The sequence below is a fragment of the Pteropus vampyrus genome, unplaced genomic scaffold (genome assembly GCF_000151845.1).
Source record: "Pteropus vampyrus isolate Shadow unplaced genomic scaffold, Pvam_2.0 Scaffold24, whole genome shotgun sequence".
In the NCBI taxonomy this organism is placed as follows: Eukaryota; Metazoa; Chordata; class Mammalia; order Chiroptera; family Pteropodidae; genus Pteropus; species Pteropus vampyrus.
Genome location: NW_011888805.1, coordinates 11,528,723 through 11,547,293, shown reverse-complemented (window position 1 = coordinate 11,547,293; position 18,571 = coordinate 11,528,723). Strand labels below are relative to the sequence as shown.

General features: G+C 40.1%; 1 long non-coding RNA gene across 5 annotated transcripts in view; it reads right to left on the bottom strand.

Annotated features, from left to right (window-relative positions):
* LOC111737164 overlaps window positions 1–9,368 on the bottom strand; it is a 31,781-nt gene extending 22,413 nt beyond the window's left edge. For 2 of the 5 annotated variants that reach the window (XR_002779375.1, XR_002779374.1), the window contains exons 1-2: window positions 8,652–9,357; window positions 3,784–3,950 (exon numbers count right to left, since the gene is read on the bottom strand). This is a non-coding gene — a long non-coding RNA (uncharacterized LOC111737164). Of the gene's footprint in view, window positions 1–2,118; window positions 3,464–3,659; window positions 3,951–8,651 lie in introns of those variants that run through there. The other 3 variants (XR_002779373.1, XR_002779376.1, XR_002779372.1) reach the window with 3 other exon arrangements.
* Between the last annotated feature and the right edge of the window lie 9,203 nt (window positions 9,369–18,571).

Genomic DNA, 18,571 nt, shown 5'->3' with positions numbered 1-18,571 from the left:
GGTGATCACTTTGTAAGTTATATAAATGTCTAATCACTGTTATACACCTGAAACTAATATTATATGTCAACTGCAACTGAAAAAAAATTTTTTTTAATTGACAAAAATACATGACAACCTATAGGGAGAAGTTGGTATAATATGAAACAAATGAGAAAACAAGTACGGTGTTTAATGCTATTGAACTGCTAGTGAATAAATGAGAAATAATAGCAAATATATATATATATGAGACAGCAGATCGAGTAGGCAAAGTTGAAATGTGATAGTAGCAACATCCTCACTTTATTGGTTTCTCGTAAGAGATTTTAAGGAAAATTCCATCTCCAAGTATTATGTTTTGCAGGAAACATATTGAGGTTCTTAGGTGACTTATATAAGGCTCTCATAAACCGAGCATATTTACCCAACATATATACCCAGTGTATTTAACACCTGGAACATAGCATCTTCCACTCTCTTTCTCTTTATGACAAAATTACTTTTAGTACAAATATGAAATGAAATAAATAATATTAGGATATAAATACAGACAGTTAACATCTTCATTTATTAAAGTTTCTACATACAATCATGCTAATAAAAATTAGCATGATTTTTAAAAAGTGATTTTTAAAAAGGTGAAATATCCACAAAAGTTAAAATTTAGTTGCCTTTTAATCATACCACTAATGTAATGTTTTTATTTCCTTCATTTTTCTTTAATTTTAAAACAATTAAAAATTAGAATAAAATTCTATGTTAAGGATATTAGTCAAATTCAAAAAACTATATTGTGCAGGAATTTATTTTGTACTAGCAAAACAAAAATATTACATCCTATAGCTATCAGTTTTACTGTTTTATTTTTCAATTTTACCATTTTTAAGTTAAACACAAATGAAAAAAGTGGTGACAAAGAATTAAAATAACCTAGTTCTGTTTCTTTCTCTTAATAATCTCTGTGCTACCATTGTTTATCTCAAATCTACTACTTAGATGCGAGTGTATATAATACCCTAGAGTATGGACACATGGACTTTGACAGAAGTAAATGGGAACAATTCCATGGCATTATGAACTTACTCCAGAAACAAGTGTGTGTGGCTAAATCCACATGCATTAGGGGCCAATGAGATAGCCGGGAATCTTCCAAATTAACTTCTATGTAGACTACAATGTTTATGAAAGGACAAGTAATAAATACCTGCGAATTAGGAGCATTTATATATATATATATATATGTAATATATATATATGTATATATATATGTAATATATATAGTATATATAGTGTGTGTGTGTGTGCGCGCGTATAAATTTAATAGTAACCATAGAAATTGTTAAGAATTTAAACCAACAACAGACTTTTTTCAAGGAGCATTTCATCACTGACATTGTTTAGAACTGCTAGCACATGGAGATGATTAAAAGCAGAGTGACATGTAGTCAGTTTTATTATTGTTTTTAAATTCTTTACAGACAATATACTTCCATATTGCTGCACAGAGAGCTGACTGCTCCTAGCACCCCCCCCACACACACCCAATTCGGAATACCACCTAGTCTTATTCATGTATTTTAAATCTCATGTAATTGTGAAATTCAATTTGCACATACATTTAAAAAATATTGGAATAAATTTCCAAAGTTCTATCCAGTCCTCCAACTGGATTTTTGAGAGTTTCGTTTAATGATATAACATGTAGGGGATTGTGGCTAGTATTTATTTCATTTCAAGAAGTTTGGTATTAACTTAAAATTTAACTAGTTATCCATAATAATTTATAGTATTCTTTTCATCCCAGAATTTCTCTAAACACTTTAGAACCTATTTGTATTTTCATCATGGCCCATAGTTGGGGGTTATAAGTACTGTAGCTTTAATACCTCCTATTTACTGTTCTATTTATTGTTCTCTTTAAACTTTGTTCGTTCACTCTTTAAGGGCTGTCTCCTGGGTTCTAGATTCTGAGATTTGGTTATGCAATTTTGGTCCCACTTCAGGAATATATTCAGAGAACATCAAATGAAACTGCATTGGTTGTTCTATCAATTTTAGATCATTTTTTACACTCTCTCCCTTGTTGCTAACTGGCCATAAAACTGAGTTGAGAAAGGAGAAAAGTAAACCCTCAAGCTGTATCTAAAGCTTTATTTGCAATAATACACCAGCACATCCAATAATTTAGAGACCGAGGCAAATTCTAGGATTCCAGGATCCTAGAATTACGAAGCTGACGTCAATTTGCATTTGAAACTTGGAATGATTGAATAGCAGTTGTACCCTCCACTGAGAACACAAACACACCTGTGCTTCCTATTTATGTTCACCTGCTAACTAATTCATATCCCCATTTTGTCACACAATGACTTTCTCAACAAACTACTATAATGTTTTAACCTATTAAAGTCCCACTGTAATGTAAAAGTGTCCATCTCTATCTATCTATAGCTGGATATAAACTATGGCATGCTGGAGCTGGCTTGTACCAGCTCACAAGAGCTGATGGTTAAGTAGCATCTCTTCCATTTTATGTTCAATGATGTCACACTGGTGGTTTGAAATTGGCCATAGTGGAAATATTTACACCACAGAAAATGGCAAATGCCACAAATCAGGGTTTCGCCCACCCCAAGAAAGCTGGTTTTTAAACATTTACCAGAGCATCCTTGGAGATTATACATATATCTGTTATTACTTCACACAGGGGTCTTTATCCTGACTTCTTCCTAGCCTGGCTTATGTGTGTGCCTGGTAAACACCACAAGAATGCATATGCATGAGTGACTAAAATGTACAAGAATTCACTTAGAGATTAGTTATGGTTACCTATAGTATATTGCTTCTCCATAAAGTATGCACAAGGAGAAAGGATACCAAAGTTTGCCAGAATACAAGATACTGCTTTAGGTATCTAATACAAGAAAGCAAATGTCCTCTGAACCATGAGTTTGTATTAGTTAAGGTCCCAGCATTTGTATACTCAAAGGTTTAACTGAGAACTGTTTAACGAAAAGACTATTTGCAAAGAAGTAGATAGAGTTAAAGGAAATAAATAAGGAATGGTGAAGCACCCAGGGACCAGCAACAGTAGAGACAGGAGCCATTACTATCCCTAAGCCTAAAGGGGCAAAGGGAAGGGTTGCTCTTCCTGGAGCCAACCAACAGGAACTCTAGCCAGAGGTAAAGAAACTTCCAGAACTGTGGCAAGGCATGCAGGGGTAGGGGGAGATAAATAGCCAGACCTCTCTCTATGCCTCCCTCCCTCCTTACTTGTGCTTCTCACTGGCTGGGCCCACCAGAAAGAAGAGGGCAAAAGCTCAAGTGACACAGTCCGTTGAGGTCACCTCCCAGGTCACAGAGCAGGGTGTGCAAGGGCAGAGGACAGAGCTGGGGAATGAAAGCAAAAGAGAATAACCCTCCCAGTCTCCTTGACTCTCCTTTCCCTCCATTCTGCATTCCTTCTTCTAGCTCCATGTAGCTGCAGAACAAGTAGAGAATTGAATCACTTAGCTATGCAGTCACATGTTTTTTAAAAAATTTAAGTTTATTATTATGATGATGATGATGATGATGATGATGATGATGATGATGATGAAAAAGGAGAACTGTAAGAGAGAAAGAGGGATTTTAAGGAGGTTAGGCTGCTATGGCTATAATTTCAAACAGAACTCAAATTGCAAGCATATTTTATATTTTACTTAGAAAAGCCATATAGATTTAAAAGTGCAGAATAGAAGAACGAAGCAATATACTCTGAAATCATCTTTAACGGAGGAAATGAAGCCAAGTCATAATAACCTTTTGACGCAGAACATCAATGTCATTCCAACGATTTTACAGAGATCGACAAAGGGACAATTAAGCCAGATGACTCTGAATCGTTCGCTTGAATGTGTTAAGGATGGTTTCCTTAGTCCAGCACTCACGGCACTTACTGGAGAGGCACTTCAGCCTCTACTTTCCTCCTACAGGCACAGAGATAAAGAAAATGCATTTTAAGGTCATAAAAGTTGTTACGATGTCCTAGCCCTAGTCATACTCAGGATAATTATAATAGCAACCAACTCCGGCCCAAAGAATCTCTACATAAATAGGCAACACATTCCACTTATACTTTTGGTTAGTGTTTGAGTTTGTTAGGGCGCTATAGTAAAATCCACACACTGGATGGCTTAAACTACAGAACTTTTTTTTTTTTTTTTTTGCTTCACAGTTCTGGAGGCTAGAAGTCCACGATTAAGGTGTCAGCAGGGTTGGCTTCTTCCGAGGCCTCTCTCCTTGGCTTGTAGATGACCGCCTTCTTTCTGTGTCTTCACATGGTCTTTCCTCTGTCCTATGTTCTAATCTCTTCTTATAGAGACATCAATCATATAGGATGAGGGTGTCTTCTTATAAAGACTTCCTAATGACTTAGTTTTAACTTAATTACCTCTTTAAAGATTCTATCTCCAAATACAGTTACATTTTGAGGTATTGAGGGTTAGGGCTTCAATGTATGAATTTGAAAGGGACACCGTTAAGCAAATAACAGTTTATTTTCTTTCTCCTTCACCCCCATTCTCTAGCTTCCTCCAGAAAGGACAATTTGCCCTGGTCTACCTTACTTCAACTACTAAAAAAACATCATTCTTTGGTTCCTATCTTTCAGTCCATGCTTTCTACTTTCAGGTATCATAGGCAAATTATCTGACTAATTAGAAATTACAAGCAATTTGATTCTTCCAATTTATAAGTATATCAATCTCCCAAGTAAAAGGAACTGTCTAGTGACAATGTTGTTATTGAAAAAACAATACTAGAATAGCAAGATTTCAGGAATCTTTAAAGCTGAAAATAGGAATGTTTGAGAAAAGGCAAAGAATTGCACTTGGCTTCAAATAAAGAGGAAATGTGTAAGGTACCTGCACAGGCCCTGGTGCTCCATGGGGTCTGAATCATCACCAGTTCCCTTATGCACAGGGGTAGATGTTTATAGATCCAACAGCCCCCCTCGTCCTGCCCACCATTGTCTGCTGGGCCTCACCTTCGGATTCCTAATCTGCCTCTCCATTTCCACTCACCGTCCCCTACGCTCGCTCTCTACAGTCTCCAAAGCAATTTTATAAAAGTGTGAATGAAACGATGTCACAAACACAGCTCCACACCCCCTTAAAATCCTTCAAGAAATTCCTATTGCTTTTAGGAAAAATGTGTGCCTCTCATCACGGTCTTTGAGCAGGAATAAACAGACTACAGCCCTAGGCGAAAGCTGGCCCACTGCCTGTGTTTGTACTGCCCATCACACAAGATTGAGTTCGCTATTTTTAAATGGCTGAAAACACTCAAAAGAAGGTCTCATGACACATGAAAATTACATGAATTTCAAATTACAGGGTCGAGAAATAAAGTTTATTGAAACATAACCACACTCATTTATTTACAAATTGTCTGTGGCTGTTTCTAATATAACAGCAGAGTTGAACAGTTTCACAAGATTGTATGGACCACAAATCCTAAAGTATCAACTTTCTCACCCTTCACAGAAAAAGTTTGTCAAGACCCGCCTTACAAAATTTGGGTCATTTGATACTTTTTTCCATCCTTTTCCACCCTCATCTCAGGTGCTCCCCCATCCCTCATGCTATGCTTCGGCCACAGGAACCATCTACGTGTTTCTCACACAAGCTGGGCACACCTGCATTCCCAGGTCTTTGAACTTGCTGTTTCCTCTGCTTAGAACTCTTTATTAATTGGCTTCTTTTTCTTTAGGACTCAGCAAAAATGTTATTTCTTCTGAGAGACTTTCCTTGAAGATACTACAAAGTAGCTCCCTAGACCACCTTCCAAGTTCTATGTGAAAATGAATATTTTACTCCTTTATACAAAGGCATTTAAGAAAGTTTTAACTTTCAAGCTGTAGAAAAATAAAATATTTTCTCTAATTTTTAAGCAAAAATTTAAGCAAAATTAGAAACATAACATCTTAATAGTTTAATATCTTCTAAAAGTGACATGTGTCTATTGAAGTTATTTTAAAACTACAGAAATGTGTAAAGAGAGGAATAAAAAATCACTCCAGAATGCCACCATCCTCAGATTATTATCTTCAATATTTGACATATATCCTTTTATTTTTCTATATAGTTTTGTTATTTAATCTGAAGCAACATAACTAGCCTATGATTAGATTGGCTTAACTCTAAAATATGCATAGTTGTTTGGTGCTGTAATATATATTAGAGAATATCGATTTATTAATTCATAAATTAAGATATTGTTTGTTTATACTATAAGTAAGGGTCATGCCTGGACACATATATAGTATCTAAACTTGATTCTGTACTATGAAACATAAACGTTAATCCTTCCACTGCATGCTTGGAGATTGCAAAGTAAAAGAGAAAAAAAAGAAAGAAGGAAGAGGAAAAAAAGGAAAGAAAGGAGGGATAGATAGACGAATGGGAAGAAAGAGGAAAGGAGAAAGGAAAAGAAAGAAAGGAAGGAAGGAAGGAAGGAAGGAAGGAAGGAAGGAAGGAAGGAAGGAAGAGAGGGAGGGAGGGAGGGAGGGAGGGAGGGAGGGAGGGAGGAAGGAAGGAAGGAAGGAAGGAAGTAAACAAACAAAAAACAAGAGAAAAGAAAGAATAGAGAGAAAGGAGAGGGGAGAAGTCATTTTTCCTGAGTTTAATTATATCTTTACAGAAAGTTACATGCCCATCTCATTTCCGTGTATTATCTTTTAAGTTTCATGCTAACTAGCCTTTGAGGAAACGGTCTGGAAATAATTGCACACAAATTGCAAAATGCCTTTGATTTGGCTTTTTGCAAGCCTTCGGCCCTGTTTGTTACCAGCACTAGCACCATCACCACTCACTTTTGCTTAGTTTGGCAACTGTCAAACACGCTCGCAAATTTGTTGACATTCCTTCTATTGAGAGGTGTGGTCCACATCCCTCTCTTTGGTTCTGGGCAGGCTAGTGATGGCTGCAACCAACAGAGAGTATGGCAGAAATGGTGCCATATAATTTCTGAGGCAAGGCTAGGAAAGGCCATGAAGCTACCTCCTAGTTCTCAGGAAGTTTGCTAGCTATAGGGTAATCAATCATCATGTAAGAAGTTTGGCTACTCTCAGACTTCCACACTTCGGCGCTCTGGTCAACAGCCAGGCTGAGCTCCAGCCTCAAATGCCAGCCATGTGAGTGAGCCATCATAGACATTCAGCCCTGACTAGCTAGTATGGGTTGAACTGTGATCCCCAAAAAGGCATATTCAGCTCCTAACTTGTGGAACCTGTGAATGTGACCTTATTTGGAAACAGAGTCTTTGCAAAGATAACTAAGTTAAGATCAATTCACAGTGGATTAGAATGGTCCCTAATCTAGTGACTGGTGTTCTTATAAGAAGACAGGAATTTGGACACATTGACACACAGAAAGAAAAGACGACCTTGTGAAGAGATAGGCAGGGAGAATGCCACATGACAACGAAAACAGAGATTGATGGGATCCGTCTATTAGCCAAGGATTGCCGGCAAAACTACCAAAAGCTAGAAAGGGACAAACAATGATCTTCACTTAGAGTTTTCAGAGACAGCATGGCTCTGCGTGGAGGGGAGGCGGCCAGCCCCTCAAGCTAGACCCAGAAGAGCAAGTGCTCCCCATGAACCCCCTCAGAGACTGATCATAATTGATACTTCTGACATAAACCAGTACCTCTCCCCCACGTCACATGGCGTGTTGGCTCCTGGAAAAGGTTGTTGTCCTGACCCGGACAAGCGTGGAAAGCTCTTCCCTTACCTGGGATGGGTCACATCCCAGTTCCCCTGTCCCTCCTGCCCTGTTCTATAGATTTCCTGTTGGCAGGTGCCAAGCGGCGTGGAGGATATCCACTTCATCTTGCCCAAGACGTGCCTCACATGTAAGTTTCCCTTCACACGTACACTCTGTTAAGTGGCAGGCTGGAGTGGCCTCTGCCTCTTTCTTCAGTCTTTCCCTGCCTTCTGCTTACGGGGGGTAGATTTTCAGTCCCAAGGCTTTTCTCTGGACCGTGTGTATGAATACTCTGCTGATACCTTGATGTTGGACTTCCACACACTTCTGTTATTTTAAATCCCCCAGTTTGTGGTACTTTGTTTCAGCCATCCTAGAAAGCTCGAACGCTAGCCCTCAGATGACGGCAGCCCAGCCATCATCTGGAGGCAAACACCTGAGAGACTCCAGATGAGAATTGCCCAACCAAGACCCTCCCAACTTCCTGACCCTCTCATTTATGAGCTAAGGGGAATGTTTAAGACTCTAAGCTTTGAGGTAATTTGCTACATCCAATAGTGAGACTAGAACCCTTGGATACCTCCCATTCATCCTTCAGGTTTCAATTTAGCTATCATTTTAGGAAGCCTTCTCTGACCTACTCACACCTGCATTGCATGTCCCTCCTCTGAACTCCCACAGCACCTCTGTTTATCCCACTTTTCACTCTATATGGTCCATGGAACTCGTATGTCAGCTCTGCCCTAAAGCCAGCCTTTCCTTTTGCCGTATCGCAGCAAGTCTTCACATTCATCCCAAAACTTTAACTCACCTTTTCCAAAGTATGTAAGTGCACTTCCGCTTTCACTAAAGGTTGTGTAGGGGACACAGAAGACAAAGATGATAATATGCACCCTTAGAGCAGGGAACTGAAATACTCACCAGTGGACATTTTCTGTTTGTTTAGCCTGAAGGCCTCCGTGGAGTCATCCACTGCAGAAGCTCTCAGAACCCTTCAGACGTCAGTGATGCCCCTGAGGGACAAAAAACCTTGAGAGTTTCCCAAAAGCAAAGTCACTGGACTCTTTTTTCATGGAATAGCTTCGAAGGCATGGGGTTTTCCTAAATTTGACTCACCTACAAATACTCATCATTATTTTAAATTCCTTCTAAGTTATATATTGCATTATTTCCACTGAGGTATGGACTCTGAAAAAGGAGCAGGGCCCTGGCATTTCACTTGGGCTTCTTTATCATCATTAATAAGTCCCAGAGCAAGTATTCAGAGAGACCTTTGAGGGAGCTTTATCATCCTGACTCATATTTAATGCGCTTCATACCAAGAGCATTACAGAGCAACGGAAAAAAACACACCACGCTTCTCCACTGTCCAAAGACAAATACAAAGCCATTCGGGGCACTCCGAGTTTTCAATTTTCCAGCTATTTTTTTAGATTGAGGTATAGTACTAGTAGACTATTTCAAAAGTTTATGGCTACTAGATACATAGCACAGAGAAGGTCAAATGGAGCCAGAAGGAAGTTGCAATGGTGCTGCAGACACCTCGAGCAAGTCCTATCACCTCCCAAACAACATCAGCCTTGAGGAACTGTTTGGTCAGGAATGCCTTATGGTCTGCTAAAAAGTTTTATTTGTAGATATTTGTAGATGACGAAGCAAGTGATGTTATTCTTTAACCATCGAGAAATGTGAGTGTTGTCTTAGCAACATGACAGCCTGTTTGCTAGCCCTGGCCCAGTGCTGGGTGATGCGGATGGCAGAGGAAGGCTCCCACAGGACCTTGCTCATGTTTCTTATTACTCTGTGGTTAGGCTGGATGTATGCTGGTTTGTCCTATTGTTTTCATCTGTGCGGTTTTCCTTAGTCACAAGTGCTTGAAATGCAAGAACTATGCATATTTGACCTCTTATAGGATGATGAGAAAACCAACCATGGCCTTTTAAAAACTGAAATGTCATGACTATGATAAAGATTGTGATGCGTACTGTATTCCTAGTTGGTAACAGTGAGGCCTCCTAACAATTATCTTTCTTTAGGCTCAAAATCGCTCATCCCTTAAACTGAAAATATACCATCCCCCACCCCCCCACCCCCACATTCACATTTTATCATGCAAACACACACACACACACACACACACACACACACACACACACACACACACACACACACACACACACTTTTGCGTAACTATGATTCTCCCTATGACTATCCCTGCCTATTTCTCTTTACTCTACCTGCCTGGTATCCAAAATAAAACTGGAGGTCACCCTTGATTCTTTCCTCTCTCTCTCTCCATTGGCATTGAACAGCTGCCATTTCCTGCAACCTACCTCTTTACCAACCCTGAAGTTCTCCCCTTCTCTCCCTGTCTCCAGCATTCAGCACTTTGCACCGTAATCAGCAAAATCCTTGCCTGGCTCTTCCCTAAAGTCACAGATCTACTTTCACATCATTTTGTGCCTTAGGCCCTGACAACATAGAGCCTGGCCCCCAGCAGGTCCTCAATCACGTTGGCTAAATGAATGACTTTCTCATATAACCTCTTCATACATTCGCAAGAACATATGGCCGCCCAGGTGGTGTGACTGGCAGGCAACCAAGTGGAGTACAGAAGGAACGCAAACCCACCTCCCTCACAACATGATATAAGGCCAGAAATCACCACTGGCAAAGTAGATGTCACTCCTGAGCTAAAGCGTCATGTTTCTAGGAGGCCTGTGTTAAAAACCAAATATGCTCTCTAAGATAAGAATTAGTACTTCAGAAAAATTTTCTTGGTCAGTTAGCAAGGTTCTGAGCGAGACATTGGACATGTGAATTTTGATAGCTAAATAGTTCAAATGAGATCCATGGCATGAGACATTGCTCCATAGAGAGACAGGATCTGAAGGAAAATCACTGAAATAAAATTCAGGACATTTAGGCTTTGCCTCTAGAATTAAATATATAATAAGAAATATGATCTGAAAATTTATGTTTGAGTTGGAATCAGGAGGAGTTGTACTTCTTGTCTCGGGATACAACCTCTAGGCTCTGCTTCCACTTAGAAGGATAATTCTAATTCTAGACATGAGTCTAATAAATCTACGCGTTTAGATTTTCTGGAATTTTTCTGACTCTAAATACGGTCTTGTTTCCCAAAACTTGCAGGTTCCATCTGCCTCATGAATGGGCAGTTTCCATGATGTCAGCAGGGGGAATGGCAGAGGGCCGCCAGATGCCAGCCCATTTTTCCAGACTTGACACAGCGGTGAGTGGAGATTTAGCCTCACCAAGACAAATCAACTGCTGAATTCCCCTTTTAATTTATTGCCTGAGTCAAAACAGGATGAAATGAGAGCTAATAAAATAATTCAGTTGGCCAGAAAGTATTCTACATCTTATTTCTAAGAGTGCTCTAAACCAGAATGAATCATCTCAGGAGCTACCAGATGTCACTAGTGATCAGAGCTGCTACGATTTGACTGGGCTCCCTCCCTCCCTCCCTCTCCTACTCTTTTTCTGTTTACTTTCCCTTCCTTCCCTTCCTTCCCTTCTGTTTCTCCTTCCCTCTCTTTTTTTTCTCATTTCTTTCTTCTTTCGTTTACTTCCATCCTTCATTCATTCAACAAATACTTGTTGAGGCTTTACCACAGGTCAGATGACACAATGACAATTTTAATTGTACAAAATCCCTGTTCTACACACACACACACACACACACACACACACACACACACACGCACTCCTATTTTGGGACTCCTCCTGGCAGCTTCTTAAATTAAAATCAATGTTGGCTTTGGTCCCAATACATTGAGTGGCAGAGCATTCCTGATGTTAAGTGGCATCTAAAGGCCACTACAAGATGGGACAGTGAAGGTGACTGACAGGAGATCTCGGTTTCACTCCTGCCTTTGACTTTATGAATGACCTTGGCCAGGGATTTGGGCTGTAAGAGCCTCATCTGAAGAAGGAAAGGGTGGGCCTGGATGTCTTCTCAAGTTTTCTCAGTCTCAACTGATTACAAGATCTGAAAGATCCTCTCAATGTGTGAAGGGCCCAAGGATAATAATGAGAAACCTGGTCTTCCAAGATCAGAAATGTGAAAATAAAAGCCATTAAAAAAATGGCTTTTTTGAAACACTTGTCTATCAAGGAATATATAATAAATGTAATCAATCTTATTTCTACTATTGTAAAATATTCAAATTGCTTTTCTGGGTCAGGCCTCTGCAGGAACAATGCGAATAAGGAGGGAGGCCATTGAATGAATCACAAAAAATTTCTGTAGAGAAGCAGTGCCACCTGCTGGAATGAAGTGGCCCTGCAAGTGGGAAATATCACGAGGAATCTCAATCTGGGACTTCGCTGAATACCAAATCAGGAGCGTTAGTCTTAATCAGAAGCTGAGCCTTTAAACTTTGACAAGATCATCAGACGGTGGAAAGATCTCTCCAAAGATTAATTTTAGCCATTTTTTAGATTTACTTTAGCATCAAACTGCTCATCTGTGCTACACATGTTTCTTTATAAATCAGCTTCGACAATTATGTGCTAATAAAAGCCACTTAGTCAAAATCTGTTATTTTGAGTACATTGCTAGGCTCAAAGATTTAAAGTATTCTGTAGTTCAGACTCCATTAATCAATCAACCAACCTATCATATCTCTAGGTCTCACCCCAGCTCTAGAATTCAGCTACATGGAGGAAATCATTATTTGTTGAGTTTTGTTAAACGTGGGGCATTTTATATACTGAAGGATGTAGAGAGGAAAGTGTAAGACACATCCTGATCTCGTATTGTGGAAAAATTGGCATGAAAATATACAAACATAAATAACAATTATAAAAAGTATATAATCCTGCCAATTAAAAAATAAAATATGTTTCTGTGTGAAATGGACCATAACTGCTTGGAGAATCACTGCTTGAGGCAGGAGGTGAAGCCGGTTTTGTGGAGGAAAGGTTACTAGAGTTGCATCTGGCAAAATTACCAGGATATGGATAACATTCAGAGATGATGGAAAAAATGGAACAAGCACAAAAAAAAATGGAGGCAGATAACTTGTTAAATTTTTGATTTTTAAAAAAATGAAATGCAGTGTACTTGGAAACACCAGGAAAATCAACTTAACCTGAGTAAGATTTTTTAGGAGAATAGTATGAGATAAGGCAGGAAAGGGAAATTGAGACATGATTAGATGATTCCATAAATGCCAGGATAAGGAGTTTGAGCTTGTTCCTGTAAGCAATCAAAAAGCATTGAAGATTTCTGGGAAAGAAAATAAAATGATCAGAACTGTGTTTTAAGAAGACTCACCTGGTAATCAGATACAGGATGGAATAATTCTAAGATGTGAAAAATGCCCTGAATATGTAAAAGACACAGAGGTTAAAAAAGAGAGAGAGAGTTTTCAAGGTCAAAAATGTGCATGTAAAAGCAGAAAAGGAAGCTTGCTCTATGATACTTTTCTGTATCAAGATATACATAACGACTTAAAATTGTTCTGAATATTAAACTCACTAGATGAGCAGAGAACAAAAAGGAGTCACAACAAAAAAGGGGCGAGCTACTATAGAGGGAAAAAAGATCTTGACCTGAGAGAAGCAATAACAGCAGCAAAGGACCCAGAGACCCAGAGACATCTAGAAGAATAAGAAATAGTATTGATTAGACGTGACCACACATTGTAGATAATACGTAACTAATAAATGAATTAACTGGTTGGTTAATTGTTTTATTTATTTATTTTTTTATTATAGAGGTTTTAAAGAAGGACCGGATACAAGGATCCTCGTATTACAAGCTTCACGGTGTTCCCAGCCTCCCCTCTTCTTGACCTTTAGTTTGTAACTGCACACAAATTTTATTTCTTTAATATAGATCTTTCCTCTGATTCAAGCCGGTTTTGCCCAGATAAAGGCTTTATGATTCATTCACTTTTTGCCCCCATCCTTGTCCTCTGTATGCCTGCTCCTTAAATCATTCGGCTTTAGGGCATGATTAACCGAGCCTCTGGTCTATAATCATGAGGACAAATAGGTTTCAGTTGAACTTTAAGGATAACATCTTGGCTTGAGATGTGTTTCAGCCCCAGCCCCATCGAGGCAGAGGGTCACGGGATCAGACGGGATGGCGCCGTGGCCTGGACACAACGATCAGCTACCTCAACTCCCTTTAGTCATCCAATCGGTAGCACCCATGACCCCAACTCCCTTAGTTTCCACGACTACTGATTTCTTCCCTATATAATCTATACTCCCGAGATACTCAGGGAGACAGGCCTTTGAGTGATGGCTCGCCTGTGTCTCCGGGACCTGCAATTCTCTAATAAATGCTTTTTATTAGAGAACTTATTTAGCCCAAGTCCTGTGTCGGTCTTTTGGCTGAGCCGCTCAGGCAGCAGGAGCCCCTGACTCGTTTGCCCTCTGTTCTCAGTCTTAGAAAGAAAGTAAAGGTATAGGGTATCAAAACATTGACTTTTTTTTTTTTTTTCAAAAGGAAAAGGCTAATTTTAAAATTATTTTCAGAGTGCATGTCAGATGCACACCTTTGGAACAGTCTGTTTCTTTCCTTTTTTAAAAATCCCGTAAAACCTTGTACAGGTATTCCCAAATAGGGGTGTTAGAGGCAGAAAAGGAGAGAGAGAGAGAGAGAGAGAGAGAGAGAGAGAGAGAGAGAGAGAGAGAGAGAGAGAGAGAGAGAGAGAGAGAGAGAGAGAGAAAAGAAAAGAAGAAACAAAAAAAGGAAAGAAAGAAAAGAAAAGGAAGGAGGGAAAGAAGGAAAGAAGGGAGGAAAGGGGAAAATTGACTAATAAACGACAATGGAATCTTGAGTATTGCACAGAGGAGAGCTGGGTTGTCACATTCTATTTAACTTTACACAGAAGAGTTTATTGTTATTTAAATTTATCTTGCAAAGATTCTATTGCATGCCTGATACTGAGTTCATGGGAAGGTATTTATCTGAGTGCTGTCTCCAAGACTTCTGAGCTTGTGTTTCTCTTCAGAGATGGCACAGAGAACTCTTTGAAGTTTTTCAATTAAATTATGTGTTCAAGGGCTATCTGTATCCAAGAAGTCTGATTGTGCTTCAGGAGCTGGTCAGGTGCTCAAGAGTGGTGAAGAGTGATCGGGGCTTCTGACTTGAAACACAACCCAGTAGTCTGTTTTGCTAGCTGGCACTTGGGTTCCAAATGTTTTTAAATGAATTTTAAATTAGCTGACACCACTCACTCGCTGTGCTAGCTTTTGGTGAAATGGGCATGTGTAAGACATAATCATTGCCTTAAACAAATTCATATTTTTATGGGGTGATAGACACAAAAGATATAGGGAAGAAATTAAAAGGGTTAGCTGTTGGTGGAATATCAAGGTAGCCAAACTTAAAATTTCCATACTGAAACACTAATTATTTATTACATATTTGCCAGGCATCACATCCAGTGCTAGGTGTGGACAAAATGCTGTCAAAAAGCTAAAATTTTATGGGGAGTAAAATAAAAAATACACCATTTTAGGGTCAGCACAGTCATGGGCACAAAGGCAGGACTGAACTAAACTTGCTCACTCCAGTACCTAATAAAAAGTGTCCCCACCCGAGTCCTGCACAGACACAAACTGAGTATAATCGCAGGCTTTACTCTATGAACCAAACAAACCAGAGATATCATCCTGTTTGATGCTTTGATTTTGGGAGCATTTCTAGACCCATGTGCTTAGTAGTGGCCTGTCATTTTTAGGACATTGGCAAAGCAGACAATCTGGACCGATCCTGGTGATCTGGCCTGAGGGAGAAGAATGGGCGCTGGGAGCTGTGGGAGACCTATGCCTTCCTGTGACTGTGCAGATCTCTGGATGATCCAGCTCACACAGTCACAACCTCATGTCATTGGACAGAACACTGAAATTGGAAGGCTGCTTATAAGGGTGTCACACAAACTGTTACTACAGTGAGAGGAAGATGACTTCTCATTTTTTTTCCTGCCCTGACTGAAACCCTAGAGGGCAAACGAGTCAGGGGCTCCTGCTGCCTGAGCGGCTCAGCCAAAAGACCGACACAGGACTTGGGCTAAATAAGTTCTCTAATAAAAAGCATTTATTAGAGAATTGCAGGTCCCGGAGACACAGGCAAGCCATCACTCAAAGGCCTGTCTCCCTGAGTATCTCGGGAGTATAGATTATATAGGGAAGAAATCAGTAGTCGTGGAAACTAAGGGAGTTGGGGTCATGGGTGCTACCGATTGGATGACTAAAGGGAGTTGAGGTAGCTGATCGTTGTGTCCAGGCCATGGCGCCATCCCGTCTGATCCCGTGACCCTCTGCCTCGATGGGGCTGGGGCTGAAACACATCTCAAGCCAAGATGTTATCCTTAAAGTTCAACTGAAACCTATTTGTCCTCATGATTATAGACCAGAGGCTCGGTTAATCATGCCCTAAAGCCGAATGATTTAAGGAGCAGGCATACAGAGGACAAGGATGGGGGCAAAAAGTGAATGAATCATAAAGCCTTTATCTGGGCAAAACCGGCTTGAATCAGAGGAAAGATCTATATAAAAGAAATGAAGTTCGTGTGCAGTTACGAGCTATAGGATAAGAAAAGGTGAGGCCAGGAACACCATGAGGCTCATAATACGGGAGAGGGGGTGTCTTTGTATCAGCTCCCCCTTCACAACTAGTAAAAAGGAGATTCCCAAAGATGAATTATTAATATTTAAATTTTTACATATACTAAAGTAGCAAATGCTGTTTCAACAATTTAATCAATATAAAACTGTATAAAGCAAAAAGTAAAAGTGTCCCCACGCACTCACAATAACACAGAAATTTCAGTGTAAGAGTGTGAGGGTGATGTGCAGACATTTTTCCACAAACATGCACATTTGTAACATTTATGTAGCGAAATGCTGCATGAGTCTCCTGTTCTCTTGAAATCTTGGCTAAAGCTCCAAAGCTGAGGCCAGTAGTCTCAACACAGCCACATGTTGTAAATACAGGAGCTGCCCCAACTCCCCTCAGCCTTATGAAGAGTTGGCCAAATTGGTCCTCCTACCCTCACCCCACCGCCCCATCTATCCTACAGCAGCAGAAGGCGGGTCCATGGAAGGATGAAAGGAGTCACCAGGTTGTGAGGTGCAAGCCTGGAGGAAAGGTGCTTCGGCAGGAGCAGGGATGCCCTCCTCCAATCCCCCAGCCCGATACAGGGAGGGCTCCAAGAGCATCAGTCACAGAGAAGGAGGTATCAACCTGCATGCTTACTCTCTCGCCATGGGACTTTCTAAAGGATCTTGTGTCTCTCTTAGTATCTGAGCACATAGAAATTGGAAACTACTTTTCACCTGGAGCTTCTGTGACAGCAGAGCAAGGAGATGGGGCAGCTGAAGCACAATGTGACATGCCCACCGTTCAGCATAGCAATGATATGGGATCTAGGCCGCTGGTGATGAGGAAAACATAAATGAAAATATTAAAACGCTGGTATTTGACAGATTGACAAAAATTAAAGAGATGACAGATTGGCAAAAATTAAAGAGACTGATAAAATCTTGTGTTGGCAAGATTATATAGAAAAGGGCACTCTCAGACATCACATATAGCGCTACAATTTTGAATGTCTTTTTGAGAGGAAATTTGCCAGTATCTATCAAAACGTTAGAAACATACGCCTTGATATCCAATAATTCCACTTCCAGCACTCTATCTTACAAAAGAAAGCAAACAAGCAGACACACAAAAACACCTATAATCTCCCCCAGGTTGTGGGAAGACTGGAACAGAACTGTTGGGAGGCTTTGAATGCATCCAGATAAGAGTTTTTTAAGAGAATGGTAGTGAGGATGAAGAGGAAGAAATGGACTTGAGAGATAGTTAATAGGTATAATTAACAGAATTTAGAGATTGTCATGCATTGACCTTTATCCCTTAAGGAGATATATTGAAGCCCTAGCTGTTAGTACCCATGAATGTGACTTCATTTGGAAATAAGGTCTTTGCAGATGTAATCAAGTTAAGATAAGGTCCACTCAGGGTGAGTCCTAAATCCAATATGACTTGTGTCCTTATAAGAAGAGGAGAAGAGACACAGAAACATGGGGGAGAATGCCATGTGGTGACAGAGACAGAGATTGGAGTATTGCATCTACAACCAATGCATGCCAAGATGACTAGAAACTAAGAAAAAGAATGGAAGAGATTTTCCCCAAGAGCCTTCAGAGAGATCGCAACATTACCAACATTTGATGTGGGACATCTAGCCTCCAGATCTGTACGAGAATAAATGTCTGTTGCTTTCGGTCATACATTTCATGGTACTTTAAAACAACTGTAGGAAGCTAATACAGAGGCCAGTTGGTGTGAGTGGTCAAGAAGAGGGAAGAATCAAAGATGAGCTAGATGAGCCTGGCTTGGGCCACTGGGTAAGATCCTAGTTCCTCGAACTGTGTTATTGGGATTAGAAAACATACAAGAAGCAGCATCGGGGTTGGGGCATGGCATGAATAACAAGGTCAGTGTCTGGCATCGTAAATCACCACCCCATGGTCCATCTATTTGGATATGTCCACCCTGTGTCTAGAAGGAGAATCTGAGATCAAAAATATCCTGGTGGTATAAGTGAGTGAATCTTGAGACATGTCAAATTCATTTAAAAAGTGTCTATATTCAGACTGGAAAGGCTTCATTCTCTAAGGTGAAAGGGATCCTACTCTGTGGCAGTGACATTAGCCTCTCGTCAGAAATGCACTCAGAACCAACATAGTGAGTTCTGAGTACTCGATCTGTTTCCCACTCGATCTGTTTCCCACCCAATCTTGAGCTGACTCTCTGAGCTGATGTAGTTCTGCTCTGGCTCTTTGGGCCT